This window comes from Apium graveolens, chromosome 7 (assembly GCF_009905375.1).
Source record: "Apium graveolens cultivar Ventura chromosome 7, ASM990537v1, whole genome shotgun sequence".
Classification (NCBI taxonomy): Eukaryota; Viridiplantae; Streptophyta; class Magnoliopsida; order Apiales; family Apiaceae; genus Apium; species Apium graveolens.
Window position 1 is genome coordinate 158,993,946 of NC_133653.1, and position 13,946 is coordinate 159,007,891.

The 13,946-nt window shown below is 37.1% G+C and overlaps 1 pseudogene; it reads left to right on the forward strand.

Annotated features, from left to right (window-relative positions):
- Positions 1-9,391: 9,391 nt before the first annotated feature.
- Positions 9,392-13,493, forward strand: LOC141674157 (uncharacterized; annotated as a pseudogene).
- The last annotated feature ends 453 nt before the right edge of the window (positions 13,494-13,946 follow it).

A 13,946-nucleotide genomic window follows, 5' to 3' on the forward strand; every position in this document is an offset into this window, starting at 1 on the left:
GTCAGCAGCTGATATGCCAGGCATAGACCCGAAACTGATTACTTACAAGCTGAATGTGGACCCGAATCGGAAGACAGTGAGACAAAAGAAAAGAAGTTTTGCTCCAGAAAGGTAAGAAGCTATAAAATAGGAAGTGGAGAAGCTCTTGGAGGCTGGTTTCATTGAGGAGATTCAATTTCCAGAGTGGCTAGCAAACCCTGTAATAGTGAAGAAGGCCAATGGAAAATGGAGGATGTGTGTAGACTTCACTGATCTAAATGATGCCTGTCCTAAGGACTGTTTCCCGTTACCAAGGATCGATACTTTGATAGATGCCACTGCTGGGCATGAAATGCTGAGCTTCATGGATGGGTTTAGTGGATACAATCAGATCAAGATGCACAAGGATGACATTCCAAAGGTATCATTCATCACTGACTTTGGTGTTTATTATTATCTAGTTATGGCATTTGGTCTTAAGAATGTAGGAGCCACCTATCAAAGGTTGGTAAATAAAATTTTTAAGAATCTTATTGGCAAGACTATGGAAGTTTATGTCGATGACATGTTAGTCAAGAGCCTAGTAAAGACTGATCATATTTACCATTTGAGGGAAGCTTTTGAGGTCCCGAGGTACCACGCGATGATGTTAAATCCTACAAAGTGTGCTTTCGGAGTAGGGTCTGGAAATTTTTTGGGTTTGATGGTCTCCAAGAGAGGGATCAAGGCTAACCCCGATAAAATAAAGGCAATCCTGGACATGGAACCACCAAAAACTGTCAAGGATGTTCAGAAGCTCATAGGAAGGGTTGCTGAGCTGGGACGATTCATCTCCAAGTCAGGAGACAAGTGCTTGTCATTCTTCAAGTCACTAAAGAATATTAAGGAGTTTGTATGGAATGAGGAAAATCAGAAGGCATTCGAGGAATTAAAGAAATATATGGCCCAGGCCCCGTTGTTGGCCAAGCCAGCTTTGAACGAAGTTTTATTCTTGTACTTAGCTGTTTCAGAGAGTGCCTTGAGCGCTATATTGGTTAAGGAGGAACTAAAAATCCAAAAACCCGTATACTATGTCAGCAAAATTCTGCATGGTGCTGAGTTGAATTATTCAACTATTGAGAAATTTGCTCTAGCCTTGGTAATGGCTTCGAGAAAGTTACGACCTTACTTTCAGGCTCATCAAATTGAGGTGCTAACGAATCAGCCCCTGAGAAATGTCATTCATAGTCCCAAGGCTAGTGGGAGATTGATCAAGTGGGCAAGAGCTGGGAGAGTTCGACATCAAGTATAAGCCACGAACGGCAATAAAAGCCCAGGCATTAGCTGACTTCGTGGTGGAATGTACCATACCCAACCAAGAAGTCGGGGGACTAGAAAATAACATACCTCAAGACAAGGAAGTTGATAAGGGAGATAACATACCTCAAGACAAGGAAGTTGATAAGGGGGATAAAGAGAAGGTTAATAAGGAAAAAGAATATTGGGTTCTTTATTTTAATGGAGCATCAAAAATGAATTCAAGTGGAGCAAGTTTGGTTTTACAAAGCCCTGATGGGTTCTTAATTGAGTATGCCATGAAGTTAGACTTCCCAACCACAAACAATGAGGCAGAATATGAAGCTCTGATAGCTGGTCTTGGCTTAGCAGGGACACTGAGAGTCAAGAACTTAAAAGTCTGTGGAGACTCGAAGTTGGTCATATCCCAGGTGAAGGGAGAGTTTGAGGCAAGGAATGATACGATGGCTAAGTATGTCCGCCTAGTAAGGGTTGTGATGACCCAATTCGATTAATGCCATGTTGAGCACATTCCAAGGGAGGAAAATGCTAAGGCAGGTGTATTGTCAAAGTTTGCTTCATCTGAGATGGAAGAAAGTTCTGGAAGTGTATACTATCGCGTTTTGAAAATACGGAGCATTGATGTTAAGCTTGTGGCTCCTATAGGCCTGAGGACATCATGGATTGATCCCATTAAGGCTCACATTCAAACCGGTTGGTTACCAAACGATGCTACTGAAGCACGAAAATTGGTTGTTTGAGCACTAAGATACTCTTTGATAGATGGAATTTTAAATAAAAGATCTTTCGTGGTTCCCTACTTAAGATGTCTCAGACCCGATGAGGCTCGCTTGGCTCTTAAAGAAGTACATGAAGGCATATGTGGGCAACACTTGGGGGGCAGGGCCTTGGCTCATAAGATAACCCGTTTAGGCTTCTATTGGCCAGAAATGATGGCTGATGCCAAAGAATATGTGAAAAAATGTGACCGCTGTCAGAAGCACGCACCAGTTGTTAGACAACCCCCTGAGATGCTGACATCTATCAACTCGCCCATCCCCTATACTATGTGGGGAATGGATATACTAGGGCCTTTCCCCATGGCCACGACACAAAGGAAGTTTCTGATTGTATCCATTGATTATTTCACCAAGTGGATTGAAGCCAAAACCTTGGCCAAGATCACAACTAGGAAGGTTGCACAATTCCTGTGGGAAAGTATTATATGCCGGTATAGAATTCCCCGCATCCTAGTCACTGACAATGGAACACAGTTCAACAACGAGGAATTCAAGAAGTATTGTGAGGAAAATGAAATTGAGTTGCGATTCACCTCTGTGGCTCACCTGCAAGCCAATGGACAAGCGGAAGTGGCAAATCGAATAATCCTGGATGGACTAAAGAAGAGGATCGAGAAGTCAAGGAATAACTGGGTGGATGAAATACTCCCCATACTATGGCCTTATAGGACTACCTGTAGAGTCACGACTGGAGAAACTCCCTACATGTTACCATATAGTGCAGAAGGAGTTGTTCCTGTAGAGATATCACATTCCTCCCCCAGGATTCAAGCTTTCAATGCTGAGGAAAATGAAGAAGGGCAAATGTTAGCCCTGGATCTAATTGATGAAGTACGAGATGAGGCACATGCGAAGATAGTGGAATATCAGAAAAAAGCTTCGTTCTACTAAAACATAAGGGTTAAAGAAAGGTTCTTCAAACAAGGTGACTTAGTCTTGAGGAAAGTGGAAGCTTCTAGCGTAGGGCAGAAAGGTAAACTTGCCCCAAATTGGGAAGGGCCGTACAAAGTCAAGAGCGTTCAGGGTAGAGGAACCTACAAGCTGGAGACTATGGATGGTTTTGAAGTCCCGAGAACTTGGCATGCCCAAAACCTGAAGATTTACTATGTGTAGAACATTTAAAGTACGATTCTCACTTGTCAGTACGACAAGTAGGTTTAAAAGCACCTTGAAGCTTTGCTTGCTTAGGATTTTTCTATATAAAAGATATGTTTAGATTTTATCAAGGTTCAGCCCATTTCATGTAAGGTATCAAGAATACCAAGTTATAATATAAAGCCTTCAACTTAATCTTAGCCTATTAGATTGATGCATTGTGAAGGATAAAATCAAGTTATAAACTTGAGTTTGAAAAATCAAAAGAAAAAATACGACGATACTTGGGCAAAATACGACTGAAAATAATAAAAGTCAATTACAAAGTTTAATATTGTCTAAAAGAGAAGAAATACATAAAAACTTAGGCCTTAGAGAGCTGGGATTCTTCGGAACCACTATCCGAAGTCTCCTCGGATGTCTCTCCTGTCGGTCCCTCGGAAGTCTCCTCAGAAGTTTCCGCTTCCCTCGGAACTATCTTCGAGCGCTTTAGATGCTGCAGGAGACGCTGGTTTAGGAGACGCTGGCTTTGGAGGCTCTTGTACCCTGGCCTTCTTTATAACGGGCTCAGGCTCCTCCTCAGAAGAAGATTCCTCCTCTTCAGAGCTGGATTCGAGCTCCTTCCTCTTTTGGCCTTGGCCTTGACTTCCCGATGGGCTGTCCTTGATCAAATCGGCGAGCTTATCTACAATGCCCCCAAGTGCTGGAACTCGCACAGGATAAGGGAAGGAAGACTGTTCAAGGTCTTCTGAATACTCGTCCTGAATAGCCTCCACAGCGGCATCCCAGCCTTCCTTGTAGCTGACTGGATGAAGGAGGGCATCATGCTCCACCATTAAATCCTTGAATTCCTGAGTATCCATCCAGCCGTCAAAGGCTTTGTCCTTTCGAGCCTTAAGGATAACATTCTCAGCCCGGGCCGTCTCGAAGTCAGAAGTTGATGAGGCGAGTTGGGCTTCAAGGTCCTCTATTCTTTGGTTGGCCTCCTCCAGCTTTTTGTTCGCATCCTCGAGGCCAACTTTCCAAGCCTTGGCTTGGTGAATCACCCCTTGAAAATGGGCGTTCGCCTACAAGATACACAGCAAAAGTAAGAAATGGAAAAATCAAAATGGTAAAAAACTATGAATGGCAAAGGAAAAAGACGTTCTGTCGCCAAAGCCTAAGCTCCGAAAAGCTTGTTAGCCTCCAAGTCCTGTTGAAGAACAAAGTCTTGATAGTCAACCAGGAAAATGGAATGCATAGACCATTCCTTGGCAAGCGCTGTGTTGCTAACAATCGAATCCTTGCCCCGGATTCCCCAAGCATGTAAGAAGAAAGACCCTAGTTTTTGTTTGGTACGTAAAACTTGGTTGGGGCCTTCCTCGCCTGGTTCCTTTTCCTGGAGTAGGAACTCCGGGAAACAATCCCCAAGGCGCGGGTCTTTGAAGACCTTTCCAGCACGCTTCATCCTGGTCGTTTCCAGGTCTTTAGGCTTTGTAGCCTCCTCAATCTTCTCAGCCACTGCAACAAATAAGATAAGTGAGTTGAGAAATTAGCAAACTAGAAAATGGAAGAAACGAAGACAACTAGAGAAGGAAGGAAACATAGTCTTTTTAGGGACGGGAAAAAGGCCGCGTTCTACAAGAACGGTCTCCCTGATAAGATCCCAAGAATGGGAAGTCCCATTATCTTGAGTAAGGAGGTTGAAAGCTCTGGTCTCCTCCTCAGACAAAACTATATCGTTAGGGCTCCCATCTACGGCTAGCCCAAAAGACGAGCGAAATAGGGTGCCCCAATCGCCAACCTCCCAAACACGAACAGAAAATCTTTCTTCCATCCCAAATTGTTGTCAGGGATGGACTTCCCGTTCACTATGTGGGGAGCGGTTGGGCACTGGTTTAAAGAAACCTACCCCGGATTCTTGTTAGGACTGTTCTTGAACTGGAAAATCTTTATGAAAACAACAACAGATGTAGGGACATTGTGCTTGGCGCATTGCGACAGATAGCACAGAATCAACCTCCAAGAGCTAGGAGGGAGTTGGCAAGGGCTGATGCCCACTTCAGCTAGCAAAACAGGGATGAATGGGTGAAAGGGGAGTCTAATACCTGCCCTTAGAGTATCCCTGTAGATGCATAGTACGTCTTTCCTCCACTGACAGGCCCTATCGGCCGGACCTGTAAGAACTAGCTTGAAAGGATCCTTGATTTTGAAACAACCACTCAACTTGTCCAACTCCTTTGGATCCCGCAAGGCACTGATATGGTCGTGTGCGTCTAGATGCGCATCTGACGGGTACTTGTCCCCTCGGGTGTTGATCATATCAATTAAGGAAGTGTACCTTGACCGAATGGGGAATTCATTGGACTTTCTGGCCACATTCATCTTGGCCAAACGAGTCATTTTCTTATCAGCCATTTGAAAAAAAAGGGCACATAAGGAGACAATTTTAAATGCAAACTATGTAAAAAAAAGCACAAAAACAAAAAGGGAGAAGTGTTACCTGAAGTAATGCTCTAAAAAAGGCTTTGGGGCTCAAAATACTCCGACCTACTGTTATTTCTCTGAGATTCTTAACAGAAGAAAAAAGAAGGAGAATTTAGAAATGAGAAAGTGAGGAGCAATAGACTCTACTCGCTTCTTTATATAGGAGAAAAAGTGAAGTTGAAGGGACAAAAAGCCCACTAAAGATAAAGGCCCAAAGAAGAAAGCCCAAAAATGGAATGTTCCAGAATACTCCAAGGAATTCCAAAGAAAATAAATAAAAATTCCCGAGAATTCTAGGGAATTTTAAAGAAGGTGTTTTAATATATTAAAGCCCAGATTAATATGAAAGAGGCCCAATGTGAGGCCCAAATCCAATTAGGATTTGGAAGGCCCAAATCCAATTAGGATTTGGAAGGCCCAAATCCAATTAGGATTTGGAAAAATAGAAGGCCCAAATCCAATTAGGATTTAGAAAAATACAGGCCCAAATCAAAGCCCTAAAGAAGATATGGCCCAAACAAGGCCCAATCCAAAATTAAATGAGAATGAGGCCCAATAAGACCAGGATTGAGTTTGAAATCCAGGTCGTGAATTCTGTTCGAATTCTTTCGAACAGACACCCGAAAATTACGGGTATAATAGAACAGGATTGAGGTCAAAAGCCAGACCAAGATTGAGGTCAAATTCCTGAATCAAGCATAATATTTTTCAAGAATAAGTGCAGAAACCTAAACTAAAATCCAGGTCGAAGGTTCGACTAGGATTCTGTTCAAAATCCAGGTCGAGAATCCTAGTCGAAACCTAACGACCAGGAAGCAAAGAAAGACACAAGTTTTTGACCAAAATACGGGTCGAAGGTTCGACTAGGATCCTGGTCGAAATCCAGGTCGTGAATCCTAGTCGAAACCTAACGACCAGGAAGCAAAAAAAGACACAAGTTTTCGACTAAAATCCAGGTCGAAGGTTCGACTAGGATCCTGGTCGAAATCCAGGTTGTGGATCCTAGTCGAAATCCTTCGACCAGGATTGGAAAGCTGGCCCAAAATTCGACTAGGATTCAGGTTGAAATTTTGACCAGGATCCTGGTCGAAAAAGGGCTGAAAATTTGAGAATATTTGTGAAAAATTGCAGAAAATTTGGAAAAATTTCGGAAAAAGGGAAAATTCCTGAAAAATACCTGAAAATTCCTAAAAATAGGGAGAAGGTAAGAAAATAGGGAGGGACGTTTTTGAACGACCCTGAAGCCGCGTACAAGGCAGATCATTGTAAACGTGTAGGTCGCTCCACACTTTACACAAAACGATACCCTAAAAGGGAATGAACGAACTTAACTTTTGCGAAATCTTATACGGTTTCCCAAAAGTTGGGGGGCAAATGATAGGGATAAATAAATCCTGATTGTGTAATTAAATATTACAGTAATTATACATGATTTTGGCTGCTAAGACCAATAAGAAGATGTATGACATTCAGACCAAAAAGGTTAACACATTGATCAGGCCTGATGGACCAGATTAGGCCTGATGGACCAGATCAGGCCTGATGAAACAAAGAAGGCCCAAAAACCCTGAATATTAACTAATTTCGTAATTAATTAATAAGGGAAAAATCAGCTACTAAGAAGAGTCCCAATAAGGACATGAATCCTTGCAGATTAGCCTCTGAGGGACCTATAAGGATAAGGAATCAGTTTCCTACTATTTAGGACTCCAAAGTCCATTCTAATTCAGAGACTTGGTCACCAAGTCTCCTATACCAAGTCCAATTCAAGGAACACTAACATCAATATAAGGGGTCTCACCCCACAAATCAGAACTATGTTTTTTGGCTTGATTCTCTAATTCACAGAGATACGTAGGCATCTCGTAAAGGCAGAGTTAAGCTACGAAACACGAGAGCAGCCATTAAAGGCCTTGAGCTCCCGAACCTTAGCAATAAATATAGCAAATAGTAACCTTAGTTTTTTATCAATAACAGAAAGAAAAGAAAGCTGAGTTCTAGATATGTCGGGCCTTTTGAAATTTTGAAGCGTGTCAACATACGAATTGGCATTACTCCCCACATATGGAGCACATTCATAACGTCTTTCACCTGTCAATGCATAAAAAGTATAATCCAGATTCTAGGCATGTGATATAAAATATCAGCTGATAGAACTTCAGGCAAATTGGCCATATGTTGAGAATCCAATAGAGATTTTAGAAAAGAGAGAGAACGTGTTGAGAAATAAAGTTGTAAATTTGATAAGAGTATTGTGAGGAAAACCCAAAGGTTGAAGAGTCAACCTGTGAATTAGAAAGTGATATGCGTGAAAAGTACCCACATTTGTTTACTTAGGTAATTCTAAGGACAAAATCCTTTTAAAGGGGAAATGATGGAATATCCGGGATATAACGTGTAATTATTTTTGTCAATAAATAAATATTATGTGATTATTATGTGAATTTTTGGTGATTTATATGATAATTGGTAACTGTGTTTGATGCCTATATGTGATAAAATTTGAGAATTTTAATTTTTATATGTCTAAAATAAAGTATAGAGTATTTTGATATTTTTTAATTAATTTATATGTTATTATATGATTTTATAAAGGATTTATGGATATAATAAATTATTTTTTGAATTAATTATAAATTATTTTGAATAATCGGGAATCGTCCAACTTCAACCGTTTTTACTTTTTTACTACCCAGAAGTCTCGTGAAAACTCATTTCTAATCTAATTTGATTATTCTGAGCATTTTTCCGTATTTTGACTTTTTCAATCAGGAGTACGGTTTTACCCGTACGATTCCCAGTATGAATTTTACGATACTATTTTCATTTCGATAAACTGATAAAATCCGTATTTTTGAAAAATAGGATATTTTGATTAAACTATTATATTATCTTCTCGTAATTCGTGTAACCAAAGTGCTGAGACCAAGACTGTATTTACAAAAACCCTGGTTGTGATAATTATCCTAAAACCGGTACCGAATTGGATCAGTTTTATTAATACTTAACTATTAAGTATTCTATCTTTATATCCGATATGATCCAACGGGGTACTAATATTACGTAAATATAAATAGCCAATATAGTAGCTTATTCTCTACAGATAATCATAACCACACAGTAGAAATAGATAATTATCCAGAGAAAATATCTATATTCATCATGTTCTTCATAATCAAACGGGGATTCAAAGGCGTTATCGAACACCGATTTGGGCGTGCAAGTAGTCGAATCGAAGCTATCGACGAGTAGATTCAAGTTCTTCAATCCGTATACCTACAGAATCAACAGGTTATTTTATAATAATTTATCTAAATTCGAATTAAATTAAGGTTAAATAGAACTTTTTTATTTTGAAGTTGTTTATGGGTTTTGATGATTGCATGTTGTAGATCATTAAACTATGGTCAATTTTGTATATTATATGATTAATTTTGAGCTTCATATCACTGAGAAATCATTGTTTGATTCTCGAATTCATGAAATTAGGGTTTTTAGAACTTTGAATGTTCTTAATTGAAATTAGGCGCTTTTGATTTAAGGGTTGTTAGATTAATTGGATGATACCATTAAACATATCGTGTAAAAATGGATTGATTGGTGTTGGTATGAAATATGGAGCGTAGCCGGTTCGAGTTGACAGGAAAATCGAGATTGTCGGGGTTGTAGTGGTTTGGCCGGAATCAACGGTTGTTGAATTGGTTTTGATTGTTACTGCTGTATTTAAAACTCTGTGAAGTGTGCGATTCGATTCGAGTAAGAAACCCGTAGAAACCATGTTGTTTTGGGGCGAACAGGGCTGGCTGGGATTTGAACGCCGGTCGGGAACAGATCGGATTCTGGGGAATTCCCAGAAAAATGGCGGGTTCCCGGCGGCTGTTCTTCTTGACCCGCCACCCGACCAGTTGGGTTATTTTACAACCCGATTTTGATTCTTTTTCCCCATTTTTTGTTTTCCAAAAAATCGTTTTTGTGATTTCCTTTTTAAAATAATTGAAAAATTATATTTTTAATTTCTAAAATTCATTTTTAATTTCCAAAATTTATTTTAATTATTTATAAATTCAAAAATAAATCTGAATTATTTAATTAATTAATTTTAAGTGATAATTATTTATTTAATTGGTCAATTATTTTAAATATTAATTATTTAATTGGTTTAATTAGTTATCAATTAATTTTAATTGATTATTTAATTAAATTTAATTATTTCTTTTGATTTAAAATTTTGAAAAATAGTTTCGAGTTTTAAAATATTTTTCTAAATTATATTCAAGGCTCAATAATTATTATTAAATGGTTTTAAAGTCAGATTCGGGTATTTGAACCTTGTTATTTATTTATAAACTGATTTTGGTAACCGTTTTAATTCCAAAAAATGTTCAAAAATTCGTATTAAATACCCAAAAATCATTTTTACCCTGAACCTTCTTTGAGAAGTTATATTTATCGAATTCCTTGCGTGTTATGTGCTATGTGTTTTCTGATTAATGTGTTATATGCCTGTGTGTTTATTGTTTGACTATTTTGGTCGTAACTTTCAATCCGTAAATTGGATTTGGGTGAAACGAAGGGTAGATAAAAGCTTATGACGTCTATGTGACGATTAAAATAACATGAGATTCAGTATTGAAAGATACTTGTAATGCCTAACAGAGTAAACGAGGCATATAAAATGAAAGCAAGTGATCAGTACACTATGCCATAGATGGCCTATCACAATGGTTTAATCACGCGTGTTACAAAATTATCTTACCTTAGGTATGCTCATCTTAGCCTACCGTAACCTAGTGTTTTTGATGTTACCATAGCCTTCGTAACACGTTATTATAGCTTTAAAGTGTTACATACGGTAACATGTGAAAATTTATGTTACAATAGGGTGTTAATTGATAAAAAAAGTAACATTTTACAAACAATTAAATTTATATAATTATTTGACTTCAAAATTAATCAATTTTGATAACATAATTCAGCAATAATTTTAATATTAGCTAAAATTGATAAAATAAATTATTTTTTAAAATTTTGTAAATTGTACTAATTAGTAACTGATAATTTTTTATTATTAAAAAATTTGAACACTATTTAAACTTAAAAGTTTAACAAAAAATTTTTGAGCAATATTGGGCTCTCGATCAGGCGGACTAAAGTACGCTCAAAACTTTTGGAGAAGTGGTAGTTTTTTGGACTTACCTGGGTAAAATTTTAGAAAAGTCAAAATTTAGAAAATTTAATATAAAATTTTAAAAGTAATAAAAAATTAAAATATTATAATTCTCTTTCATATACGAGCATTGATATACACAATTTTAAAAATAAAATTTATTAAAATATAAATATACATATTAATGTAAGTAACAAAATACTTAACTAATTTGGTTCTAAAATAATATTTTCAATATTATTTACTACAATTATAAATTATAAATTGTATATTTTTTCTGGAGACTTGAAATTTTTAAAAGCGAGCAAAATTTATAAAAAAATTCAAACGGAGAGCCCTTTTTTTGGATGAAAGCCGCCCAACCCACTTTCTATCTCGCCATTACACTTTCTTCCTCTTCTCCCTATCCTGTACTCTTCCTAAAATTATCTCTCTCTCTCTCAAACCTCTCTCTCATACATAGCCTCTCTATAAATCTCTTTATCTAAAGTAAATTTTCTTCTTCAAATTAGGGTTTTTTCAATATAGTTTGGCAAGGGCTCTTCCAATTAGGGGTTTCTTGTTTTCAGTTCATATAACTCGATTTCTTTGCTTAAACTTCAGGTAATTCATGTTTCTCTTTAATTTTAGGGCTTCTTTAATTTGAATTTTAAATTTTGAGTTTCTTTTGGAGTTTCATAAGTTTGAATCTAGTAAGACCTTCTCGATATGCATCTTTGGTATCATCGGGTTGAATATTGCTCACAAGTTCCTTTTAGAGTCTGATCTCCCTGTTGCTGTTGTGGATGCTGCTGTTCCTTTTGCTGGTGCCACGGGTGCAGGTACTACTAATACAATAACACCCGCGCAAAAATGTGGTTTTCTGGTTCCTGTTAACCGAGTTGAAATCCCGTGATCTAAATAATACTTGAATATTTATTTATTTGTTTGTTTACTTCCAGGATTAGTAAAATCTGACATTTTAAGTTTGTTGTAGGACATGGGTACATATGGATGGTACACAAGACGCCTGGTACTCCTAAGTGGGAGCTAGCTACTCGAAGCCGACATCTCTGGGAGGAGTTTGCAAACACTGTTACTCACCAAAGACTTGATCCTCTACATTCACTTGGCTGGAAAAAGACCGGTCAGTTTTCATATCAGTATTTTCGTTACACAAATGTAATTCACCTTAGTTTAATCAATTATCCTCTACATTAGTTTTTGCTTTAAACAAGTAAGTTTCCGGTCAACATGGAGTTTGTTAGTTGGTAAAACTGTTGCAGAATCTGTCGTATTAAAACAGAGGGTGGATCAGCTGTCTCAGGCTGGGTTCAAGGCCGAGTTCTTGTCAAGTACTGATCTGCTGGTACAGGAACCTGCGCTTGAGCTTGACAAAGAAGGTGGGGCAGCTTTTCTACCGGATGATTACCAATTTGATGCTCGATAAATAGTTGCTTATATTGAGAAGGTTTTTTAAAATTATGTGCTACACTGGTACACGTTTATTTTTATCAGTGTGATTCAAATTGCTGTATCTACTGATATTGTATACAATTACTTGGTAATTTAGGTGAACAGGAAGTATGAAACTGCAGGGAGATACAAAGAGTATTATCATGAGCCAGTGGAGGGTTTGCTAAGGTAAATTGTTACTCATACGACGTCGTTGTAGTAGGTGCTGGTATCATCGGGTTGACTATTGCTCACAAGTTCTTTTTAGAGTCTGATCCCTCTGTCTCTCTCTGATTATGTGTATGTTTTATATGAAACACATCATGTAAACCATAAAACATGGGATTACAAATTTTGTTCTCTCTGTGACTATGTGTGTGTTTTAATTATTGCTGGAACTTAGAACTATAACTCAAAACTGTCCAAATTTTCGTCAGCTGAGAATTAGATAGAATATTAGGTTCTTGTATTTTTTTTGTAAATACTTTGTCATTTCTTAGTAATTGTATAAGCACATTAAAACACTTAGTAATTGAGATGGAAGTTTCGTTCAGGACTTCAGGTTGTTTGTAGCTCAGCATAATGGTGTATTTTTATCGTGTACTTCCTGTTAAATGTATAACTATAAGTCTTAGAAGACTTGGAAAATTGACCTGATTTTCCCAGGAGCCCCAATATTTTCTAATATATATGATTTATATGGATCAAGGGAGACTCAATGTTCTTAAATGTTTTATATCACAATTATGATGGACAAATCATATTATTTCGTTGTATTTATGAAATATGAATGAAATTTTTATACTCAAATTGATCAAATTTGCTATATGGTACACTCCACGCGCATAACCAAGACTGACCTATGTTTGGATCTTTTCTTAATTAGCAACAGCAGACAGTGTTAACGAGTGTTTTTTTTACTTTTAGCAAGCAAAGCTATTTGAAACTTAATTTCGTGTTATGTATTTCCAGTGACAATGCAAAGTCCGGAACAAAAAAGATTGTTATTTATGTGTTAGTTTTACTCATGTTTTTGTTAATTGGTATATTGATCTAAATCTGAATTTTTGTTAATTGATGATGTATTAATTTTTGCTATATTTAAATGTTATCATCTTCTCTACACTATCTCCTACTTTTTCTTATACTTATAAGTTATGTTAGTGTTAGGGGTTGGGTAATTTGTTGGCGCAATTTGTGTTGTCTAACTAATTTTTGAATTGTTATCTTTAGGGTATCCTGCAGTTAGAGACATGCTAGTAAAGGAGGACACTTAACAAAAAGTGGACCAAACACTTGCATCTGAAGTCGAGGATAATGTAAAGAGTTTCTAGTGTTACTATTTTATTAAGTTTATCTTTTTTTTTAATGTTTAGTAAAGAACCTGAACTATTTTGTTTAGTTAAAATAATTGTTGATGTCGTAGTTTTAGACATGTGATGGTTTGAATGTTTGAGTTGGTTTGGATGTAATACATTTTGTGGTATGTAATGATATTTTGGGATTGTCGATTTCGAATAGGAGAATTTCATGTAGTATTGCTTTTTACGTATGAAAAACATGTTAATGGTATATATGTTCAATTTACAAACAAATCCTGTCAAATTAATATAATACAAATTATTATAAAAAATGGGGCCCACCTGTGTGCCCCATTTTTTTGCAAATTTAAATTACAAAGGTAACATACATAGTGTGATACTATAGATATACATCGATGTTACCTTTGA